General features: G+C 39.0%; 1 long non-coding RNA gene across 1 annotated transcript; it reads left to right on the top strand.

Moving 5' to 3' along the window:
* Positions 1-391: 391 nt before the first annotated feature.
* On the top strand, positions 392-2294 carry LOC110361844 (uncharacterized). Its single transcript, XR_002418686.2, has 3 exons — positions 392-763; positions 1314-1477; positions 2107-2294. It is a non-coding gene; the product is annotated as an uncharacterized LOC110361844 (long non-coding RNA).
* The last annotated feature ends 1153 nt before the right edge of the window (positions 2295-3447 follow it).

Raw genomic sequence — 3447 nt, 5'->3', positions numbered from 1 at the left:
TCTTTCCCTGCTCTGTTCCATATAATAAAATATATCTTTGTTCACATGGTATTACTTTATTGAGACAGATGACTCTGTATAGCAAATACAAGTAATTATGTCCATTTATAATTCAAATAGTACCATTTTTTTAGTGAAGTAAACATCACAAGTTAATGGTGCCTGTCTTTGTATCACTTTCTCTGCTCAGTTCTAGCTTAGCTGAAGATTGCTTTTGAGAGGATCCTGACTCATATACACATAAATTGTAAAACACCAGTTTGTCCCCCACAGATTAGGGAGGCCTTTGTGGGGCAGAGAGATGAGCAGGCGAGTTCTCTTGCCCAAAGAAATAGGCAGGAAATACTTTCCCTGTGATGAAAGGCAGGAATAACTCCCCTTTTCAGCCCACACAGAAGATACTCCTCACTCCTTTATTACTGTTGGGCTCTAGTGCCTTTCCTCTTTACATGAAGTAATGGACAACTAGAGGCAGCTGGTCCCAAGGGCTGGGTGCAGTAATACATGGGGAGCAGAAGGACTTGGTGCACAAGATGCTGCATTTCACCGCAGAAGCAAAGTGGAATCAGGGTGATACTGAGGGAGGCTGCTTTAGCAGATTCTTAGCAGCTCATAACACACACAAAAATGAAGCTCATTTGTGAAACAATAAAGGAAGAGGGAGCAGAGCTGTGGGAGAGGAAGAAAAACCGTTCCTCCAGGAACTACAGTACTATTAAGACCTGGTTCCCAGTGGATGTCTGTGCCTTATGGGGTCTAATAGGTATGAGCTCCAATCTAATCTTTGCTGGCAATTGGAATATTCAGAGGCTACTGAGAAACACCAAGTTTTTCTTTCAGTGGATATCTCAGGTGACTAATAATGTCAGAATGCATGCTTTAGCCTCTCCATCTTTGGGGCACTGATGCGGTCTCTCTCCTTTCATTGCTTGCCTATTTCCAGGCAACTTCCTTTGAGAGCCCTTTGTCTTATCTGGCTGAAATTGAACGTAAAGTTCAAATATTGTCAAAGGAAAAGAGAGTGGCAGAAACAGACGGAGGTATGGGCACAGGGCAAGTTTTCAAGCCTCATGGTGGTGGGGGGAAGAACAGAGTAAAAAAAATCAGTTTCTGTTCCTTGCCTTAAACTTCTGAGGAGACACAGGGTCAGCACTGAGGAAATGAAGCTGAAGTGTATCTCCTGCCACACATGAGACGACACTTATTTTAACAAATATATAAATATTTTGGGTCATGGATATTAATCTGAATGGAAATGGAATTTATTTTATATGCTGGTAGGCTACTTGTCTCTCCTTTTACCCTCCTTCTAGCCTCCTGAACTGAAAAGAGCCTGCTAATTTTCACCACTAGAGCATCTGAACAGATCTTACCAGACACGGTCACCAACTTCCCTATAACAAAAGCAGCTCTGTGAAAGTGCACATTGCTGAGGGAATTTGAAAGACTTGCTTCTGTGTAACTGAATCTGCAAGTTGTAAGTATGCATCTTTAAAGATTTCATTCTAGCATGCTGTTGAGTTTGTTTTGGTTACTTTAGTAATGTAATAAACTATTCACAGAATCTTGGTGCCCTGCTGAGTTGTAGTCTCTCTTTGAAGAACATCTAGGAATTTTGCAATATATTAGAACACCTCAGTTTTCAAATTGTTAAAAGCATGGAGCATTTTCACAACACTGTTTCAAAAATATCTCCTTTGGTAACATAAATGTGAAAGGTAATATGTGTGCTTGTTGAATCTGAGTCACCAGTGGAAAATGCCTGTTTATTCCTGCATCCATCTGACTGGTGACATAACTGATTTCCATATTGATATGAGACTGCCAACGTGATTCTCATTTTCTGACACTGCCAACTGATGCAAGCCTAAAATGATCCTTCTTCATTCTTGCTATACAAACAGAAGTGAAATTTTGCTTTCAGTGAAGTTACAACAAATTTCTCACCTGCCTTGATAGTGGCCAGGATTTCAGCCATGTGAGAAACTTCATCTGAAGGACTTAAAAACTAACCAGATTTAAAAAAAAAAAAAAAAAAAAAAAAAAAAAAAAAAAAAGAGGCATGACAAAAAGCTTTTTAAAAATTTTTTATTTTTATTTTTTTAGATACAAGAAAGCTGGATGGGACTCTTTAAAAAGCACATAGCTGATGTGGAGAGCTACCTTGGAAGCTATCAGAAATGCCTATGTATAACGCCAAACTAAACAAGATTCTCAGCACTCCCCACTGTACTTCCTGTATACCTGTAGTAACTCTAGTCCTGTGTGAATTGCTTGATGACGTGTTCGTGAATGTAGGCATTGAACCACTTTCTACAGCCATATCTCAACATGACCACTGAGCTTTGCTTTCCCATGCAGTAGGATTGTGCAATGAAATATCTGTTCAGGATAGATGCCTCATTCAAAATAAGGCCTTGTGAGCTTGGTTGTTGTGTACTTGAAAACTGAACTGCATCTAAGTTCTGCAGGGAGGCAACAACTGCAACAAAAACAACATGCAAATGAAAATCATGCCCTGAAGCTACTTGGTGGAAAAAAAAAAAAAAAAAAACAAAAAAACAACAAACCAACAACGTGACCCAAGAATATGGAAAAATCCCCTTCAATCTGCAACCTCGTGTCCTATGACTAGTTCTGCAATTCAGTCACCAGTGCAAAACCGATACCTTGGGCACACTGAATGTGTCTCACGTTCTGTCTTGCACAATGCAAAACTGCAAATGGGCTCTTTGTAAAAATATCAACTCCAAACTGAAACATTTATTTAAAATTAGAGATGTGGTAGGCGACAGCACCAGCAACATATGTCACACAGCATATGGATAAATCAAGTCACATCGATGGCTAATGAAAGGCTTTTCGATATGCTTAACACTAAATTACTTTTGATTAAAAAGCTTACCGGAGAGACAAATGTAAACTATAGCTAGGTGCACTCACGTTAGACAGTTATGCTCTGAATCTAATTTGAAATGGATAAGTGCTAACACATTTCATTTCCTGCATACTCAGTGAGACAATGTTCACATTTTTTTTTTAAACAGTAATTTCGAGTGAGTCTTTCAAAGTGCTTGAGTCAGCAACACAGCAACAGTGTTTGGAAAGATGATCATGCAAATGGAACTTCAAGTGATTTAATATGCTCACCATTGCAGGTAGGTAGCTTGATCTATGGCATACTTAGAATGATGGAACAAGCTGTGTACATCAGTGGCATATTTCAAGCTGTTAGTATTCTTAGCAAATGATGTTTAATATGGGTTTATCTATAGTCTGGAAAACTTACCAGCAAGTGTGATGAATAGCAAAATTATGGAAGCAACAAATAAGTGAGAGTGGATATCTGGATGTAATAGAGGAGGGGAGAGAAAATAAGCTGGATGGGCTGCACCATCACTATTTTTGAGCTCATTATGCTAAATCGTGTCAGAACTGTTACATCTT

This window comes from Columba livia, chromosome Z, assembly GCF_036013475.1.
Source record: "Columba livia isolate bColLiv1 breed racing homer chromosome Z, bColLiv1.pat.W.v2, whole genome shotgun sequence".
NCBI classification, from domain to species: domain Eukaryota; kingdom Metazoa; phylum Chordata; class Aves; order Columbiformes; family Columbidae; genus Columba; species Columba livia.
The sequence above is the reverse complement of the archived record's forward strand: the minus strand, read 5'-3'. Positions and strand labels throughout refer to the sequence as shown.